Source organism: Alligator mississippiensis, chromosome 11 (genome assembly GCF_030867095.1).
Source record: "Alligator mississippiensis isolate rAllMis1 chromosome 11, rAllMis1, whole genome shotgun sequence".
Classification (NCBI taxonomy): Eukaryota; Metazoa; Chordata; order Crocodylia; family Alligatoridae; genus Alligator; species Alligator mississippiensis.
This window is the reverse complement of record NC_081834.1, coordinates 71,187,350-71,208,199: the sequence shown is the minus strand read 5'-3', so window position 1 is coordinate 71,208,199 and position 20,850 is coordinate 71,187,350. Positions and strand designations below refer to the sequence as shown.

Below are 20,850 nucleotides of genomic sequence, written 5' to 3'. Positions count from 1 at the left end.
TTGGCTCACGCTGTCAAGGCTGCTGAAGTAGCCTTTGTTCCTAAAGATTCTTCGGCAGATTGGTTTGCTTGGTTAGATCCTACAGGATTGTTTAAAGGGCTGCTAGGGAAGATGATGTCTGCAATATGCATGATTTTAATTTTAGGTTTAAGTTTATATGTAATAGCACAACTAATTTTATGTTGCATAAAATTATGTGTAAAGAAGACTGAGCAAATTATCTCAACAATATCAAAAGAAAGAGTAAAACAAATGATGGTAGAATTTAAGGAAAATGAGATAGAACAGGAGAAACTATGGACAGACCTGTGCCAGATAGAAATAGAGTGATCCTTCTTTTGAAGGCTCAAAGGGGGGAATGAAGGGGAACAGAACGGAGTCAATCACCATTATGTGTAAACGAGCAGGTCACATACACAACTTAAGCTATGAGGACGTCAAAGGGCATGACCCCAAACTACTAGGCTAAGCACAAATTGGAACAATTCTAGTTTAGTAAAAACAGGATACTAGTATAGAAAGAGTGTGGCTATTAAATAGATTGATGTATCTGTTACTATGCATATGATGTCATACTTCCTTTATCATACTTGCTATATAATCAAGCTGTGCGAAGTAGAACAACAGAGTGTTTCCTCTCGGGGCAGTTGTCTGTTCAGAATGCATTCTTTAATAAATCAAGTCTTTAAACTTATGTTGTTGTTCGTCTGAGCCTCCGCCTAAAGAACCCGGGGACAAGTTTTCCCCAACAGGGTTAACTCCTTTGTTTATCCTTTGATCCTTTCAACTCACCGTCATCTCTCAACAGAGCCCCTGCTTTCCTCCCCTCTTTCCCCATCTTGGGTGTGATGATAATCTACATCCAAGTGGAGGGCCTGATGGCAACATGATGGGATCACGTGTGGTGGGGTAGCTCCTATAAAATACCACAATGTTCCAACCTCCAGAGGAAGGCAAATATAGGGCATCTCAAAACCCTAGCCCCTGAGGCCTTGTGGGTACTCCTTGGTTGGAGAAAGGCTACAGGACCTCACCCTAACAAAAACATAACCTTGCTGAGGGGTTAGGCAGTCAGCAGCAGGTCTGATCTGTTGCTCCCTGGCAGAAGCTACAGCCATCGGCACTGAATGCCTGGACTTGGTCTGGCCTTTGGATTCCATCTCAGTGGTCTAACGCAGAGGTGGTAGATTTTGAGCAGCCTCCACTCCTCCATACTCTGATCTAGGTGTATGCCTTAGGTCTCATAGTTCATAGTTTCATAGTTGTTAAGTTTGGAAGGGACGTGTTTGATCATTGAGTCCGACCCCCTGCCCTGGGAAGGATTGAGTGCTGGGGTCACATGACTCCAGACAGGTGTCTGTCCAATCTCCTTTTAAATACCTCCATGGAAGGGGACAGCACCACCTCCCTTAGAAATGTCTTGGTGAGATGGTTGCAAGACTGGGTGCAAGTGGATTCATCTGTCACCTGATGACCTCTTGGGCATACACCGTGATCCAGAGGATCAGTGGTGGTCTACAAATGACCTTATCTTTTTCTGTTTAGTAGTCCCCACCCTCTCTGCAAGTCCATTCACAGGAAGCAGACTAGCCTACAATAGCTTGTGCCTCTCTGAATGACTTAAGCTATAAGGAGCCCTTCTGCTGTGCCTTCTGCCTTGAATAACATGCAGAGTGGTGTTAGTTTCCCATCAACAGAGGATGATTATCACACGTTGTTACCTTACAGGATGTTGTGAGATTTAAATTTCTCATCAGATAAAGGAGCATTGGGATCATGTGAGGCTCTGATTCAGAAAGACATTTAAGCCTTCGTTTAACTGAACAGTTGCATTCTTGTGAAAGTTTTCATCAGCTAGATGAGGGGCTCTGGAAGGCTTCCCTAGAAAATATTTCTTCTTCTTGGAAAGAGTCCTTTCTGCCATATCTAGTTATGATATTATTTTTTCCCCTTTTCCATGCTTTCAGTTCCCTGTGATGCCTTCATTTCTCCATTCCTAGGCCAAGAATTGGCCTGTATGGTGACACTAAGTCACACACACTGACACTGGCTATCCAGATCATTCCTAGGGTCGGTCTGTGTCCTGCAGCCCATCTGTAGACTCCCTTTCTACGAAGTACGCTGGTCTCCTCTTTCTATAAAAGTTTTCTCTTAATCCCACCTCAAATGTTTTAGAATTATATCCTGATGCGTGAGAGCTTTATATTCCTTCCACATTTTTTTTTCTTTGAAAATGGTATTTCAGTGCCTGTCTGCATTTTTAGCAACTTAATTGTTTAAAAATCTGGCCCTCCACCTTTGAGAGCTGTTGTCACCATGAGTTCAATGGGACAAATGAGAGAGGATAAAAAAGAATTTCCTGGCGAGTTTGAATTTGCTACCTTTCAGGCTTGAAGAGCTTCAGTCATGTGTCAGGGATGGATAAGAAGCATTTACTGAGAGACGTTTCTTTTCATTTATCATCCCATACATTTTCCAAGAATGTCATTATGTGTATGCAAAGGTCTGATCGCACTAAGTATCTATCTGAATACTGGCATATTTGACTCCTTGTGTTTTGAAGATCTAGTCTCATTGTATCTAATGACATGTACTGACATTAGAATCTGTTACTGGTTTGGAAATGCGGTTCAGCAGCTGCCGACTTCAAATGTTTAATTAGAAGTCAGGGCATAAATGTAATCATTTATCAATGATTTGGCATATATTTAACAGCACCTGTATGTCAAAGACCTTAGCCTTGTAGCATAAGAGGAGGTTAGATAATGTTGTCTTCAAGAGGAGGTTAGATGAGCATCTAGCTGGGGTCATCTAGACCCAGCACTCTTTCCTGCCTATGCAAGGGGTCGGACTCGATGATCTATTGAGGTCCCTTCTGACCCTAACATCTATGAATCTATAAAAAGTGGGCTTATTTAGTGATCACTGATTCCACATCATTTAAATGTTAAGCTGAAAAAAATATAATGGAAAGTAATGGTACATAAATTCTTGAAGGAGAAAATAAAGTCTATATGATGTACATCTCTCTTTTCTATCCTCAGTTTGACAAGGACATAGATAAAGTTACCCTCTGCCAATGGCAGTGGAACACTGATTAAACATCTAGTAGCAATTATGAAGTGGCTGGTGCCGGCAAACTGTGATAGCCTACCAGTTTCATGTGAATCTCTTACCTACATCTGTAAACACTTGTTTTGTTTCCAAAACATGAATTTCTTCTGCTTTGGCCCAGTGTCATAGCTCTTCTTTCTAATTGATTTTTGAGTATCTGTCTTATTTTGAATTTAATATCGCAGAATGTTAGTGTTTAGTATTGCAGTGTTGCAGTATTGCACTGTTTAGTATTGCTGAATTTTAGTGTTTAGTATTGTCTCTGTGTGGAAGTCCTTTGGTATTTTGAAGAACCCATTGTTTAAAAAGACAAGTATTTTAACGGTTGAAAGGAAACAAGAGGAGGTGAGATCTGGCTGCATAATTTCTTTATTTGTCTTTCCATTTATTTATTTAACTGTGTCGTGTTATTTTATGGTTCTTTTGTGATTGAAGTGAGCGTTAATCTTTTACTTTAAAATAGCATAAGTTTCTGATCCTCATTATGGCAATAAAAACATTGAAAACTTAAATCATAAGGGATCCTAACCAAAAGCAAATATATGAGAATAACCCACATTAAATTTAGGTTAAAATTTAGATCTTTTTTTCTCACAACTTATGTTTTTTTCTGTAGTCTAGGAAGCTTTAAATGTGGGTTCAGGCCCTTAAGGCATGTGTACATTATTTCCATTCTTCATTTAGTACCACTGCTGTGAAGCTTGCCCTTCCCACTTTTGTATGTGCTCAACTTTCACGTAATTCCAGAACTGAACTAAAGTAGTAGCTAGCATCACGATTAGAGAGTGCCAATAAGCATGTCCATGGCAGAGAAATCAAGAGCGGTGCCGAGCACTATTCTAAGGTCACTCCGTTGCCTCCTTTCTGTGATTTGGCACATACAAAGCAGGAGCCAGGTGGTGGCATATGATTCTTGGCAGCACTTGTAGACATGGCATGGGGCCAGTGCAGACAGGCCCTCATTAACTCATGCAGGGTTGTAAAGGCCAATTCAATGGTTTTAATCACCTTAGTGTGTCTCTAATCTACCACCAGATACTTCTCATTTGAATGATGTTATCAGTCTGTCCTACTTGCTACTAGCATTGGAGCAAGCAAAGGGCTGTTTTCACAAAGAAGCATGGCAACATGCTGATATGCTTTGCTGGATCAGTGCCTTGATCTCCTGGTATTCTCAGTATGAGCTGCAGTGATTGCCTTTGCCTTTCTCATACCTTAATAGTCACCACCACATTCAGTCATTATGGGCTTTCCATCCTTCTTGAGTTGGTGTATCATTATTGACTGCTGCCACATGTGCCACCTGGCTTTTTTTTTAGCATGGGTTTTTTTGACCCAGGGATCTCCTGGGGTTAAAAAAACCCCTGTGCTGCAAAGTAGCAGCATGGGGAACACCTGCATATGCAGCTCCTGATTTCAGGGACTCACCTGGCACCTGGTGTTTGCTGCCTACCACGTATAATTTCAAGTCTGTAAGCAGTTCTTGTCCTGTTTGCAGCTCCTTGAGGAATTGACCTGCTTCTCCTGGAAAGGCCTCGTAACCTTTGAACCATCATTCCTCTGTGAGTTTACTGCAATAACCTGTGTTGTGAGCTTGTTTGCAACATTTCTTTAAACAGCATAAGTGTCTGATTCTGTTTGTCAATGAGGTGCTAAATATTTCCAGAATAACAGAGAGAGACGCATCTCGGAGTCTTATTTTTCATATTTATTTTCATAAATGGTTCCTTATGTGCGATACTATTGAGTGTGTCTTGGCTGTAATCATCAGAGTTGCCTATGTGATTTTAGAAACACAGTTAACCTTTCCTTTGTAGTAAGTTGATGGCCCAACCTTGGCAATTTCAGCCTTCAAGTCTTGAATTTAGGTCTCGGGGAGCTGCATGTACTGATCCACGCCAGCAATTCTGAGAGCTGGTGCACAGGTTTCCTGGGAGCTCCAGTCAAAGAGTGGGGAATGCAGTTAACTTGTTAGAGCATTCAAGCCAAAGATGAGTACTTGGACACAGTTCAGGGGTAAATAAACTAAATAAAATGTCATCTCTGTATTACATGGAGATCATGGTGATGATTGATTCAGTGGTTCCTTTTGCCCTTTAATCTGCAGATGGGTGAAGTTGCCTGATTTGCGTCACAGTTTTGATCGGGGTCTGAGGGGAGCCTTAAAACAATTGCTATGCAACAAGCTGAATGTTTCTCTATTCCTGGAACCATGGCAGCAATGTGCTGGTTCTCACGTGGCACTTCTGCGCGATATGAAGTTGAGGTGTATGGGATCTATCATAGCAAGTGCTGAGTGCCTCTTACAAGCTGAGGAATGCTTAGTCCCTGGAAGCTGTATAGAGCTGAAGTTTCTTAGTTCCCCCAAAAGAGAAAGTCCTGAGGAGCCTTGGCCTTCCACAGTGGGCAGTGCCAAGTGCATAAAAAGGGCTGATAAACCTTTACAAACACTCTGCATGGAGGCTGCATATGCAGGACAAGGGAACATCGCAATCATGCTGCCTAATGCATGTTTCCCAGTTTCTTTTTGTGAAGCAAGGTGGCAGTTGGACTCAACATTAGCTTTCCAGTTGATTAAAGTTGGGATTTTCCCCCCCCCCCCCCCCCAGAAAGTCTGCAGAACATCCAACCAAACATAAAAAGGTTCAGAGGTGTAGGTAAGAAGATCTGTGCTCTAATCAGAAGGGTTGTCTCCTCTGAGCTCTATTAGTTGCCAAGAAACTACTTCTGTAAGAGTGAAAATCTCTAACCACTCCTAAAATAATTGACTAGGTGGATACAGCAGTGCTCAGAATGATTTCCTGGAACAGACGCATAGGTAACCGGGGTGGTGAGCATGATATAAATGCCTAGGCAGATGGAGCTAGCCAACAAAATGGGCACCCTCAGCTAAATGGATTCCTACTCTGTTGGTGTTGAGAGAGCAGCATAGTGCGGTGAACAGCACATGGGGCTGCAGGTCTGGAGACTCGGTTCTTACTTGAGCCCTGCTGTTTAGTTTCATGATGGTGTTGGGAAACTCACTTCCCCTCTCATTCCCCACTTGTGTTGTGTCAGCTGTGTCTATTTGGCCTGTAAATTTTCTACCAACTGTTGCATATTATGTTATTTGTATAGTATCTGGCACAAAGCTGCCTCCTTCTTAGTCATAGCTGTAATAATAATAATAAAAATAATACTATAATCATAACAACTAAGTTCCTGGCTCAGGGATGAACCTTGCATTTCCAATAACGTTTTTCCACGTAGGAGTTTCCTCTGAAGCATAGAAAATTAGAGTTGGAAGGGACCTTGTCCAATCCCCTGCTTAAAGCAGGACCATCCCCAATTAGATCATCTCAGGCAGGGCTTTGTCTGCCTGGGGCTTCAAAACCTCCAAGGATGGAGATGCCACAACTTCTCCAAGTTAACTTGTTCCAATGCTTTACTACCTTCCTAGTGAGAGATTTTTTCCTAATGTCTTTCATGGGCTACCAGACTCTCATTTACCTCGTATTGTCATTTATACTGGTGCAAAGTGAATGAGAACACCCGATATTTTATGTTCATTCTGCAAGTGTCAGTAATGCAAGGGATATATATAGATGTAAGTTGGCATATAGACAATTAATATTCTGCCAGAGGATGAGGAAATAGTATGTTATATAGGTAGAAAGAGACACCACTTATGCACCGCCTGTATTTATGGGGTGAGCTGTGCATTGGTGTACACTTGTGGGTCAGGTCCTCATCTGGTGAAAACTGGTATCACTAGCAGGGAGTTAGGCTAGCTTTGGGATCTGGCCAGTTGGGATGCCTTGTCAGAAAATGTGCTGCCTAAATATCAAGTATAAAAATGTTTTTTGGAGGGGAAACTCTCTGGTGAAAGCATTGTTATGAATCCTGGACCATGAAATCTGTTCTACCAGCCAGCAGCTAGGTCACACCGATCTGTACCAGTCATATAAAGGATTTGTTCACTTCTAAACCTGTTGGTCAGCAAGTCTGTATTTCTTCTATTGTGGCTAAAGCTAAAGTTGGGAGCACTGACACTTTTTAATATCTCTCCTGCTTCCTATATATAATGTACCATTTTCCTCTGTATTTACAGAAGCTTAAAATAAAATGTGTGGGATATTTAGTAAAACACACTCCCAGACCAAGGTCTTTTGTTTGTTTGTTTGTTTGTTTGTTTGTTTGTTTGTTTTAATAATATTTCCTTTCCAAGCCTATGATCTTCAGGAACTGGGAGCTGGGAGAGTTAACTGTGTTTATTGTCTCCTGCATGTCTACAGTTGTCTTGCAAGCCCTGCTGCTGCAAAAATGATCTCTTGCCCTCAACTCTGTAGTGTACGAGGCCCCAATTTTTTAAAAAGCAAAAGCAATTTTGCTGTCGTCTCCATGAGTTAAAGCTGTGTTCTGTGGTAAAACGCACAAAAAACCTTCTGAGGATTTAAAAGCTGTACCACATTTTACAATGTTTTACTGGCTGGAAAATTGTCTCCATGGTCGGACCCAGAGGGTAGTAATTGACGGAAGTCGCTCATCGTGGTGTCCTGTGACCAGCGGAGTCCCCCCAGGGCTCTGTCCTTGGACCCATACTGTTCAACATCTTCATTAATGATGTGGACACTGGAGTCAGAAGCGGACTGGCCAAGTTCGCCGATGACACCAAACGTTGGGGCAAAGCATCCACACCAGAAGACAGGCGGATGATCCAGGCTGACCTGGACAGGCTCAGCAAGTGGGCGGATGAGAATCTGATGGTGTTCAATGCCCATAAATGCAAGGTTCTCCACCTTGGGAAGAAAAACCTGCAGCATCCTTATAGGCTCGGCAGTTCTACGCTGGCTAGCCCTATGTAAGAAAGACTTGGGGGTCATCATTGACCACAAGATGAACATGAGCCTGCAATGCGATGCTGTGGCTAGTAAAGTGACGAAAACACTGGCTTGCATCCATAGATGCTTCTCAAGCAAATCCTGGGACATCATTCTCCCCTTGTACTCGGCTTTGGTGAGGCCGCAGCTGGAGTACTGCGTTGTTTTGGGCTGCACAATTCAAAAAGGATGCGGAGAAGCTTGAGAGAGTGCAGAGAAGAGCCACGCACATGATCAGAGGTCAGGGAAGCAGACTCTATTATGACAGGCTGAGAGTCCTGGGGCTCTTTAGCCTGGAAAAACGCAGGCTCAGGGGTGATCTGATGGCCACCTACAAGTTTATCAGGGGTAACCACCAGTATCTGGGGGAACGTTTGTTCACCAGAGCACCCCAAGGGATGACGACTAGGTCGAATGGTCATAAACTACTACAAGACCGTTTCAGGCTGGACATAAGGAAGAATTTCTTTACTGTGCGAGCCCCCAAGGTCTGGAACAGCCTGCCACCGGAGGTGGTTCAAGCACCTACATTGAACACCTTCAAGACCAAACTGGATTCTTATCTTGCTGGGATCCTGTGACCCCAGCTGACTTCCTGCCCTTTGGGCAGGGGGCTGGACTTGATGATCTTCCGAGGTCCCTTCCAGCCCTAATGTCTATGAAATCTATGAAATGTTGAGAGCTTGGGCTCATACTTCTAGTAGACTTTTCTTGTTGCTGTTAAGGGCCAAAGGTGTGCGGGAAGTTTGCATGGTGAAAGATGCCCCCTGGACTGAGGGTACATAAAGGAAGTTCTGTCTAGATTTTGCATTAGTGGAGATAGCCAGAATGCAATAAGTTAAGCACGTGATAAAATTTTTGCAGTATTGGGGTCTATGGAAATGAGCCTCTTCCCCCTTTCTCTATCTCAGGGGGAGGCAATTATTTGGCCTTGTGGGCCGTATAAGCAGTTTTGTTGAGCTGGTGTGAGGTGGGTCAGCACCCCACCCCCTTCACCCTGTTCCCGCCGCACAGCAGTTCAACAAAACTCCCTGTGTGTCCCCATCCTGTCCGCTTGTCCATGCACTGTGCTCACGTTGGGTCCCAGCCAATCTCCGCGGAGACCCTAGGATTGTGGAGTGGCAAAAGCATGGGGTTGGGGCCTGGGGCAGAATCACAATCCACTCCATGCACACCCCTGTGGAAATGTGCATCCTGTGTGTTAAATGCTGTCCAAAGTCAGATTGTGCCCCAAAGCACACTCAATCTAGGTATTTATTTTACAGTAGTACTCAAACTCCAGCTGAGATGGGAGCTCACGCTTCATTCTGTGTCCCTTGATGGTGAGTAATAATCTGAAGAGAATAAAGAAGGGCATAATGGAAGTATGATCATCTTTTTGCAGATGGGGAGCTGGGGCAAAGACAAATTGACTGTTTCAATGTCACATAGGGCATTTAATGGCTGGTTAAGGCATCTAGACAAATTGGAGGGCTGGGCCAAAAGAAATCTCATGAGGTTCAACAAGGACAAGTGCAAAGTCTTGCATTTAGGATGGAATAATCCCATGCACCAGCACTGGGGGCTGCAGGTCTGCAGAAAAAGACCTGGGGGTTACAGTGGACAATAAGCTGAATATGAGCCAGCAGTGTGCTCTTGTTGCTAAGAAAGGGAATGGCATACCGGGCTGCATTGGTAGGACCATTGCCAGTAGGTCAAGGGAAGTGATTATTCCCCTCTATTCAGCACTGGTGAGGCCACATTTGGAGTAGTGTGTTCTGTTTTGGGCCCTCCACTGTAGAAACAATGTGGGCACCTTAGGCAACAAAAATGGTTCAGGGGCTGGGGGACATGACTTGTGAGGAGAGGCTGAGGGACCTGGGCTTATTCAGTCTGGAGAAGAGAAGACTGAGGGGGGTTTAATAGCAGCCTTCAACTACCTGAAGGGAGGTTCAAAATGGGATGGAGCTGGACTGTTCTCAGTGGTGGCAGATGAGGGAACAAGGAGCAATGGGCTCCAGTTGTAGCAAGGGAAGTTTAGGTTGGATATTGGGAAGAATTGTCTCACTAGGAGGGTAGTAAAACACTGGAACAGGTCACGCAGAGAGGTGATGGGATCTCCATCCTGGGAGGTTTTTGAAACCCAGCCAGACAAAGCCCTGGCTGGGATGATGTAGTTGGGGCTGGTCCTGCTCTGAGCTGGAGGTTGGACTAGATGTGACCTCCTGAGGTCCCTTCCAACCCTCATTTCCTAAGAGCCTATGATTCTTGCCAAGTCGGGTTACATACATGAGGGCAAAAAAAGTAATGATTTAAAGATAGAGCTTAGTCATTTAATTAACAGGATTACGTGATGGGGTTGCTTGCGATAGTAGGGCATACAGCCCAGTGATCCAGCAGGTCATTTCCAGTCCTATGTTCCTAAAACCTAACCTGTGCAATTGCTTCAGGATCATGCTATTAAAAACTGTCATTATTTTCCATTCCCCATAATGGCCAATTTATCCAATGTTTCTCTTAGGTAGAGCTGACTTAGAGAGAATGTGTTGGCTTCCTCCATACACCAGTACAAATCACTTCCAATGGGCTGACGGTGGCTTTCACTGGAACAGTGGCCTGCAGGGACCTGTTGAGGAGGACCTTTCAGCTCCCATGTAGCAATGAGATGCTTTCAATGAGCTTCTCGAAGAACAGGTTGATGCTATACATTGTGTATAACCTGCCAAAGGTACCAGTGCTGTTCCTACAAAGTTAGGCTATAGCTTAGTTTAATTGCAGGAATATCATACATCCTAGAAATCAGTCCATACCTGTTCTTCCATCACTAACCTATTGCATCTTCATATTTCATGGTTTCCTTGGTATTCAGAGCAACCACTTTTGTTTTGATCAGATTTCCTTGCTTTTGGATTTAAAGTGAAATAGTCATCTCCTTGTGAGTGGATGGGCTCCCATGCTGTTGTGCTTTATTCTACCTGGTGCACAAATCGAGTGTCCAAGGCTGCTAACACCCTGTTGGGAATTGCTGACGTGACATAAATGAGATTTATTTAGTCTATTACTTTTAGAAGTAAACAGGTCAAATAATATTAGGCTTGTCTAGACTGTACCCCCTCACAACGCTGATGCAAGGTGTTGGGCCACAGTCCTTGTTTAGGCAATGGGTGGGGGGGGGGGCAGGTGGGAGAGCTTGTGCACCCCCTGTGAGCACCAGCCAGGGGGAATAGGGCTGGCAGCAAAAGTGGCTCCATTGCTTCTGGAAGTGTCTGCAGGACCGTGGTGAGTGAGATTGGCTTCAGGGGAACACGCCCCCCCACTCCCTCCAATCAGTGCAGTCAGCCCCCACCAGTGCAATCAGATGCCGGGACACCCCCCCTACTGTCGCTGACTGGTGCCCCTCCCTCCCCCAACTCGAGGCAGCAGTCCCCATCTCACTGGTTGTTGGCTGCAACCAAGGCAGGGGATTTGTACTGGGGTGTGGCAAGGCTTCTAGCAGGACTTAAACCAAGAGGTTCCTGGATAGAGGGTCTTGCCTCTTTACTCGGGGTCAGACCAACTACTATATTTGGGATCAGGATGGAATTTCACCCCATGGTGAGACTGGGATGAACTGTGGGGATTTTTGGCTTCTTCTGTAGCAGGGGGTGTAGCTGTCTTCCTGGGATCTCTCCAGCATAATTTGCAACCTCCTGCAGCAGCAGTGTGTTGTGGGGCGCTGCCACTGTGCCCCCTGCTTCCTGCTTCCCTTCTACCCTCCCCACCACCTCCCCCTTTGTCTGCCAGCTTTTGTCGGGGCTCGGTGGTGGTGGCGGCAAGGCCAGAGTGGGGGAGCACTGCACTGCCAGCACCTCATTACCCCACCATCTCCAAGGAGCAGGGCTGGGGGAGGGACAAGGCCAGTACCACTGGCCTCACCCCCAGCTCTGTCTGCTTTGTCACCGCTATCATGGCAGCATGCTGCCATCGCCACCTCCTGTCCAGAACACTCTTGGAGCTCTCTGATTGGTTGTTTCAGACAACCAATCTGAGTGCGAATAAAGCATTATGGAGAGATGGACAGACAGACAGATGAAGGCTTTTATATAGAGAGAATTACAGAGAGCAATTGCATTTATAGGCTGTGGATTTTGGGGACCTAGTTGTGGTAAACACATTCATACCCCAAATGGTCATAAAATAAAACTAAGCAATAGGTGAGGAAAATGTTGTTGTCTGGGAAGTAGAAGTAGATGGAAGTTTGTTGTTGGTTTCTGGCATTTCAATTTACTGGTGGTGTTACTGGTGTTACTCATCTGTAGCTGTTGATTCAGGTGTCACCTGAAGTAAAACTGGTCTGAGGGGTTTACAAGCATATCCCAGAGATGCTTCCACTGGGTTCATTTTTGTTTCTGCAGATGCTGTCATATGGGGTAAAATTTCAGCCTTACTGACTTGAGCGGCCTAGGACTTTACCTATAATGTTTAAATGGCTTCCAGCTTGTTGTTATAGTCATTACATGCAGCTCTATGTCCTAACCATTCCAGGAGGAGTCAAAGATGACCTGTCAGGTTCTTAGTTCAGACGAACAGGTACATAACTCTTTTGACTTCAGAGGGTCTGATGTGAACACTTTTGGTTGGGAACAGAAATGCTGAAGCTAAAACTGGACCTCACCCAGTTAGGCTGCTGAAGATCAGTTCCAAGTCTTTTTGCTGGCGAGAGAGGGAGATTTGGAAGCCAGTGGATGGTAAATGGAAGACTTCCAGTTTCATTGGCAGTGGACCTACCATTTTCAGAAAAAATAACATTTGAAAAAAAAACAAAAAACATCTTCCTCACATAAAGCCTTAAAATTGTTTTGATATACATATCCATGCTCTGTGCTAGGGTGAGACAAAAGTGCCTCAGGAATAGGTTCTCAAAGATGTACCTGTTTCCATCCCTTCCTGGGGAAGTAGAGGGAAGTCCAACTGGAATGTCCTTCCAAGAACTGACTTCCAAAAACCCGACTGTGTCAAGTCAGGGCTCTGCCTATGTCCTGTCTACTCCCCAGCTGGTGGACCATTAATTTCCAACATGCAGAGAAAATGTATTTGGGTGTTTGGTTAAGGTGTCTTTGTTCCAAATACATTTATGATGCATTCTGTGTTCCTCAATCTTGCTTCTCTAGTTGAAAACGTTGTTCCTTATTTTCACCAGTAAAAAAGAGAGGAAAAATTGAGCAGGTGCCAGGAAAGGTCTTCTACAATTGATTTTTCAAGTCTGAATTGGCAGCCTCAGACACACTTCCAGCCCCTCCAGGGGCTCATTGGAGTCCTGCTTCTGATTCCTCCATTAGAGAAAGTGTCCCTAGGACTTACTTAAGTTGGCAGCTGTTAGCACTGCTTCAGTATAGCAGGAAGTCTGCTTTACTGCCTGCTGTCTTAATGACACTATGCATAATGCTACCAAGTGGGGTTAGAAATATGATGTACAGGGACTGACTTTCTGGAATGGTTTCCAGTTTGTCTGGCATGTTTTTGCACTTGCAGATATGTGGTTCTGTGCCCAGGTTTCTGTTCGTCCCAGCTTCTGTAGTGCCTGTTATGTGCATACTGTAGATCCAGACTTTCAAATAACACCAGGACTCCCTTCCAAATGCTGTACCACTGACTCTGCTTATCGTGTACATCTGGATCATACTCCACATTCTACAGTAGGTGTAGTCCTAGAAAAGGGGTGTATTCAAAGCCTACTTAAGTCACTGGACGGAGTCTTGTCACTGACTTTAATGAGCTTTAGAACCGGTTCTTACAGTGCTTTCATTTTCAAAGGCATTGAGCTGTTGTTGAGGTCCAAGGAAAGCAAAATGCTCTTGGTAATTCCTTGTTTTAGACTCCTGTTCTATGTGCTGCATAAGTTCTTATGCTGAAGGAAAGAACCAATCAAGTCCTATTCTTGTCTCTGAATATCCACTACCACTGGGAAATATTCTATGCTGTGTGGCTAAGAAAAAATCATTCGGAAGGCCATTTCTTTCCAGGGGCTTGTTATGATGTTCACTGTTATTTTCAGTATTGCCATTCCAAATCTTCATATCAGACCTCAAAATAAGCAGACAAGCATATTAGGGGTCTAAATGTGTCTGTTCACGGCTGGTTTAAATGACTCTGGAAATGTTACTTATGCAGATAATAATAGTGAGTACAGCTAGAGAGGTTCCCTTTCAACTCAGGAAAAGACAATGCAACATATGCACTTGTTTTAGATATTTGTTGCATTAAGATTTTGCAGATAGGAATCCCAAATTGAAGCCTAGATCTTTCTGAGTGTGTGGGTTTATTGTTGACATGGTTATAAATGCATTGTAGAAACTATTTACAATTCTATTCAAAGTGCTAGTTACTCACTCTCACTTTGCAGAAATACCTGCTCTTATTTTTTCCTAGCTTGATCATTGAAGTTGCTGTTTGCAATAATAATAAGACGACCCATTAAAAACTTTGGCATCCAGTTTCCATGAGTTCAGACCTTTACTTTCATCTTCTTTTTCAGCACCAGGGAAATACAAAACGTCCCATCTATTTTAAGCCCTTTTTGTAGCTGGAACTGGTATTTGACATTATTTTAAGATGATAGAATGCTGCAAATAGGCTTGGTTTCTGAATGCCTGTGGGATCTTCGTATCCTTCAGGAGTGTTTTATACCTGGTGCTTTCTCTCAAAGTTGCAATTTATTCATCTCAGTTCAAAATTTTAATTCAAATTCTGCTTCCTCAAGAGCTATGCAGAAATGACCTCTGTCTTAATTCAGGTGATCAGCTACCTTGGGTGACTCCTCATATTATGTGACTTAGCACACTAGCATCTGGAGGACCCGGGTGAGGTCAAGACACATTGTCCAAACCTATAGTAAGAGATGCTTCCTGTTCTCCAGATATTTTCCTAAGAAGATAAGCAGGTGCATGGACATAGTATACAATTTAGGCAAGCCCACTGCTAGAATAAAATGTCCAGTTCTGTTGTCTATATTGAAATGCTGGAAAAGACAGAAGAAAAAATTAAGAGTGATTTGAGATCTGGGAAATCTTCCAAACTAATGACTGACAGAAGAAGTTCAGTCTGTTTAGTTTTCTGGAGAAAACCTTAAGAGGTGAATTGACTGTGTTCCATAAGTGTCTTTGTGGGTTTCCTGAAAACAGATTGCTTTTTACTGAGCAAGAAATATAGGTTCAAGATGAGAAATAATGGGTTTTTATTGAAGTTGCTAGGTTGCCATTCACCTGGAGGTGCAGTGTGTTCTTCACCAGTTGCTGTTTTCAAATCAAGACTGCACACCTTGGGGAAATAAATTCTATAGTACAACTAATAGGGCTGGAGTCTTAGTGTAGCTATTACGGTCCAGGAAATGTCTGAATTGTGGTATCTTTTATTAAGCCATCTGTGTAGCTGGCAGAGAGATGTGACAACCTTTTGGGCACAAATCACCCTTCTTCAGGTCTTGGAAAGAAGCAGACCTTTGGCCCTGTATTTCAACTGTAAGTCATGGGGCTGAGGCCAAAATGATTGTGTAAAAAATCTTTGGTCTCTATTATCTTGGAGGTGTAGCGTTAACATCTAAGAGTCTTAGACACAGGTCTTTTCTTGCACAGATCCTCCAATGAATTATGCATATGCTTGGTTGTGAGTAGTATCGGGATCAATGGGATAAGTAGCACCAGTGAAATCATGTGTGCATTTGAGCTTTCCTGACTGGGGCCACAATAGGCACAGGATATGCCTGATTTATTTCCATGCTGTTAGTTTTTGAGGAGCATGCATGGAAAGCATGAAGCCCCCCACCCACACATGCCAAGTGCTGGAAATGAGGCAGCTAAGCCTCTTCTGAGTGGCCCTGAGCATGGGGTAATGAGCATGTCCATGAGAGAGAGCAGCTCAGGGTGTTCACTTAGCATTGCAGGGAAGCAGTTAGTTCATACAGAGTGCGCACACAGCAGGGTGGCTTTTTGCATCAACCATGGGAAACTGAGGCATGGAGCACTTAAGGACCTCAATTTAGAAAGTTGTTTAAGCATGTGTTTAACATTAAGCTTATTAGTAATCGTATTTGAGGCTAACAGTGCACCAAAGGTGAGGTATGTTGGTAAGATAATTTGCATCTGGGGTGAAATAGATTGGTTCAGTAAAACAGGAGGTCAGTGGCTGGATTAGGAAATGAGCCCAGCTATTGTGGGCCCAAATGCACAGCTTCAGCTACCAAATCATCCTCTCATTCTTATAATGTGCACAATCGATCAAGTTCAATTCCTTATCGTTCTTTGTTGCTTGTGATGGCTTTTGTCCCAGCAAATAGTCCAGGAATCGCAGTGTGGGCAGTGGCTGATTTTAAGTAGAAATGTTTTTTCAGCATTGTTTATAGTGTTGGGGGAAAATCTAAGTCCCCAGGTTTGTTGGGTGGTGGCTCAGACGAACCACAACATAAGTCTAAAGACTTGATTTATTAAAGAATGCATTCTGAACAAACTGCCCCGCAGGGAGATTGCCTGTTGCACTTCTTGAATTACACAAAGCATTATATGGGAAACATGACGATATGATCACAGCAACAGCTTCACCAATCAACAATCGCCACTTGCTGCTAATTTAAATTTTGCTTACTCAGTAACTTAGAGCTGATAAAAGCCAGTTTATTCTAGTTTGCGCTAGCCTTACTGTTTCAAGTTATGTCCTTCACTTTCTGATAGCTTATGCAGCATACGTGGTCTGTTTGCTTATACATAATGGTGATGAAAGTTTCTATTGTTCTCCTTCAATAGCACAGTAAAACCTTTCTTTATTGACTACTGGTGGAACTAGCCAAAATTGCTTTCCTGTTAGAGATCATTTTAAAAGACCAAATAAAATTCTAGTATGATCATGGTTGTCCAAACTGCATGGCGCTCATGTGTTCAACTTTCAGATTCAACCCTAATTGGGAATACCCTCTAGAATATAATCTTTTCCTTACTCCCACCTTTTTAAATGGGTTTTGGAGCCACCCTGTAGATTGTAATAGCATATGGTGTATTCTGTTCTTGAAGCCTACAAAGCCATTCACCAACTTTGTTCCCTCTGAGCCCAGGAGTTTGATTCAGTGCTGTACCACTTAGAAAGGTAGCATAAAGCACATAACCAAGGGCAAACCAGGGTCTGTGGTGATGTAGAGCAATCGCTGTGCTTTTCTGATCTTGGGCTTCCTTATGGGCCAAGAGAGACACCAGTGCAGATGACAGAGCCCATCTAAGAGTTGTCTCCATGAGCTGCCCTTCAGTCCTCATGGCTGCCTGAAATCTCTGCTGTCTGGCCCGCTGAAGACTCCTCTCCTGAGGTTTATGCTGGAGCATTTGAGGTAGACGCTTGGAGGACATCCATGCACCTCTCTTAGGATGAACCCATGCCATCCTTTTTAAGGGGTGAAGAAAAGTCAGGGAATGAAGATCTCACTTCACAGGACATTTAGATTATAAGCTTATGCAATTCAGTGGAGCTTTTCTATAAAGGAGATGCTTATTCAACTTACAGCTTGAGTAAGTATTTAATTGGGTACAGAATGATTTGGTTGCTAAATGCAGTGTTTGCTTAATGATTTCTGTCTGGTGAGGTCTGAAGGCCAGTGATATAAAGAGTATCAGCACATCACTCCAAAATCCATGAGTTGACAACAAAATAATGGGAAAAAACAGACCGTCAGATCTGTGTCCCCTTCCAGTAGACCCTTTTGTTTTTTAAGGAAGCTTATATGCTGAGTGTTTGTTTTTTGTTGGTTTTTTTTGCAAAGCAAATGCATCTTATTTAGTTGCCCAAAGTAGAGCTGCTTGATGCTTAAATGAGAATGCTGTGAAATTTTAGAAGATCTGTACCAAAGTATGGAGTGTAGGAGGTGCCTAATTTTGAAACACTGATGTGAATACATCACATACACAGGCATACATGGAGTAGATGTACTGTGCACATTGTCTATCTGTTTGCGTTGAATGCATGACCCAGTTAGCTTCTTTCCCAGCCTTTTGATAGAATGATAGAAAATTAGGGTTGAGAGGGACCTCAAGAGGTCATTTAGTTCAACCCCTTACTCAAAACTTATTTATTTAGCCCCAACTAAATCATCCTACCCATCTTTTTTTCTAGCCCTGTCTTAAAAACCTCCCAGGATGCAGAGTTCACAACATCTCTGGGTAGCCTGTTCCAGTGCTTTACTACCCTCCTTGGGAAAGAGTTTTTCCTAATATATGACCTCAAATTCCCTTGTCGCAACTTGAAACCATTGCTCCTTGTTCTGTCATCTGCCCCTGCTGAGTACAATCCAGCTCCATCCTCTTTGCAACCGCCCTTCTGGGAGTTGAAGGCTGCTATCCAATCTCCTCTCACTCTGCCCTTCTCCAGATGAAATAAGACCAGTTCCCTGAGCCTCTCCCTATAAGTGATGTGCCCCAGCCCCCTAACTCTTTTCATTACCCTCTGTGGGGCGCTCTCCAGTTGTTCCACATCCTTTCTGTAGCTGGGGGATGGGAGCAAAACTGGACCCGCTACTCCAGATGTGACCTCACCAGTGCTGAATAGAGGGAAGAATCACTTCCCTCAATCTGCTGGCAGCACTTCTACCAATGCATCTGTGTGTGCCATTAGCCTTCTTGGCAACTAAGGCACACTTTCTGGCTCATATTCAGCTTCTTGTCCGTTGTAACCCCCAGGTCCTTTTCTGCAGAGCTGCTGCCCAGCCAGTCAGTCCCCAACCTGTTCCGGAGCATGGGACTGTTCTGTCCTAAGTGCAGGACTTTGCACTTGTCCTTGTTGAACCTCATGAGATTTCTTTTGGTCCAATCCTCCAGTTTGCTGAGGTTTCTCTTAATCCTAGCCCTACCCTCCAGCATATCTACTGCTCCCCCCACCTTGGTGTGATCTGTTGGTTGCTCCTAACATACCATTTGTACATGAGGTTATGATTGCAGTCTATTTAAATTATATGTGCATATATTTGGTTTTAAGCCCTGTTCCTGAAAGTACAAAAACTTATGAATAGCTTCACTGGAGGCCGATACCAGGTATCACTTTTTTGGGAGCCAGTATAATCCAATTTTAGCTATGTTGCTACAGTTAAAATAATCAGAAACAGTTTTTCATTGCTTTTAGGTCACTGAACATGAGAAGCAACAGGGAGTAGGTTGGTCCTTGTACTATATACTTAGTAGTGACAAAATAGTTCACATATCCCAAAACTGTATTTGGAGGAAAAAAGGAAAGCTGTATTTGGACAGTGTTAATAAAAATGAACAGCTAAAATATAGAGAGGAGAATATAGACTCTAGGACTGCTAAGGAATGTGACACTTTCCTCTCATCCATTATTTTCACTGGACTGTTATTCTTTGGGAAATATGAAAAATGAAGAACAAACCAGAGGGAATGCAGGTGGTGAACTCATCAGGGCTTGGTTCACTTATGTGCAGAAGGCCATGATGATAGGTCTTAGAATAAGTAGCGCTTTATCATGATCCCTACCTTTTTATATAGCACTTTTCCATTTTACAAAGGGAGTCGCAATCTTTTTCTTTGTTATAGCTGGGGAAACTGAAGCCGAGAGAAATGAAATAACTTGGCTCAGTTGACCCGGTGGGTCAGTAGCAGAGCTGAGAATATACATGAGGCCTCTGTAGTCCTGTAATTTTTCCCTTAGTTTCTGTTACTTCTCTTAAGTGGTGCCTTCTTGAACTCTTGCCTGCCCACAGGGTAAATTTCTTGTGCTAGTGAATATTTTGAACAATAATAGAGAAACAAGGCATTGAAGATACTATGCATTTTGTTATACTTTTTGCAGTCCACTTCTGGGTCTGCCACCGAGCACACTGGAGAGCCCCCCCATGCTCCTGTGAGACGCCCCATCCACCCCACCAGCTCAGCGTTCACGAGTTGTGCCTGGGACCTCAAGGTATGTAGAAAAAGCATATAAAGCTGTGTCTATGTCCAAATCGATGATTCTCTGAATCAGAATTGAATCTTCAGATTTAGCTTCAGCCGAATCAAATCGGGACAGTGATCTGAAACACAAAATCACTGTCCCCTAAATCCAGCTGAATCCGAATCAAATATTGCCTGCTTCGCACACCCCTGCTCTTTGGTATAGTTTTATTTGTTGTATTTTTTTTCTTATGGTTAATGGGAATAAAATTATACCACAAAACTATACCCATGGCTACCAAAAAGTTGTCAAGTGGTATATTTTGAAGAAAAACCTCTGCTGAAAGCTTTGAGGATATTTTAAGGCTGTCATTTTACTTCTAGGAAACTTATCCAAAGGATGAAATCCTGGTTGCAGTCAAATCCATGCTAGTTTTGACTTTGTCTTCTATGAGGCCAAGATTTCAGGTAGAAATAATTGAAACCAGTGGAAAAATTCCCAGGCTTGTTTCATCAGGCTGCCAATTGGTCCGAATCTCAATTTTATACACACAGAGACCCCTGCCCTATACAGAGATAGCACCAGTCAGTCACCTGATATAAAATATGTCTGGGCACTATTCCTCTGATTTCAATCAATGGTTATCACATTAGTTAGACTAGTCGTGCAAGCAGTGGTCTCCATTTTTCAATGTTTATTTGCAAGAGTAAAGAGGCTTGGAATATTTCAATCTAACTTCTTCTAGGCAGCATGGCCTCTTTGGAAAAAAATGTTTAGCCAAACACTTGCTTTATTTTCATTTCAATTTTATTTATATATATTATAGTCTGTGTGTATCTTAAAATTTCAAACTCAGTATTATTTTATAGGTTAAGAGCATGTCTTGCTCTGTGTAGATATTTTAAAAGTTGGATGATAAAACAAGTTCTATCATCTCAAAGGCACAGTCAACCATCTTAGAGAAAAATTGATTGCTGCTCCATTTTTGTGCTTGTCAGCTAACCTT

The 20,850-nt window shown here is 43.2% G+C and overlaps 1 long non-coding RNA gene across 3 annotated transcripts in view; it reads left to right on the top strand.

Annotated features, from left to right (window-relative positions):
- The window catches only part of LOC132244230 (uncharacterized), a 76,463-nt gene that overhangs the window by 20,321 nt on the left and 35,292 nt on the right, over positions 1 to 20,850 (top strand). For all 3 annotated transcript variants that reach the window (XR_009455812.1, XR_009455811.1, XR_009455813.1), the window contains exon 3: positions 19,764 to 19,874. This is a non-coding gene — a long non-coding RNA (uncharacterized LOC132244230). The remainder of the gene's footprint in view (positions 1 to 19,763; positions 19,875 to 20,850) is intronic.